The sequence below is a fragment of the Odontomachus brunneus genome, unplaced genomic scaffold (assembly GCF_010583005.1).
Source record: "Odontomachus brunneus isolate Ranch 3 - 2012 unplaced genomic scaffold, Obru_v1 Obru_scaffold_246, whole genome shotgun sequence".
In the NCBI taxonomy this organism is placed as follows: Eukaryota; Metazoa; Arthropoda; class Insecta; order Hymenoptera; family Formicidae; genus Odontomachus; species Odontomachus brunneus.
The window spans coordinates 389563-390138 of record NW_022639696.1 but is presented as its reverse complement, the minus strand read 5'-3'; positions in this window follow the sequence as shown (position 1 = coordinate 390138).

Sequence of the window (576 nt, the reverse complement as noted above, 5' to 3'; positions counted from 1 at the left end):
TCGAAATATCTTATCTACTATTTTCGAGGTCGCTCTTTCGATTAGTGAAGTCAGAATTGCATTTTAAAGTCACAAAAAAAAAATATGGCGGATTTTAAACAAAAAAGTGACGAAAATTCTGAATTCTTCCGAGTTTGGGATTTTTTTTAGGGACAAAATGCCATCAAAATATTTTTGGACTTCAACCAAAAGTGCACAAAATAGTAGATGACGACCAAATTTTTTCCCTGGCATGAAAAATTCCTAACATCTTCATAATAACCGGAAAGCCCTGCGCGTTATTTGAATGTTGGAAAAAGAGATTCAAATAGCTGCCCGATCGCCCAAACTCTTTGAAAGTCCCTGAAAGTCCCTGGAAACTCGTATATGGGGGTTTTCGGGGTCGCTGAACACGAATCTGAGGTTAGAATTTCAAAATTTAAAATGGCGGACCCAATATGGCCGACAAAATATCGAAAAAGCATTAAAACTGATTGAAAATGCATACCTCAAGGTTTTTTGGGATCGCTGATCACGAATCTGAGGGTAGAATTTCCAAATTCAATATGGCGGATCCAATATGGCCGACAAAATATC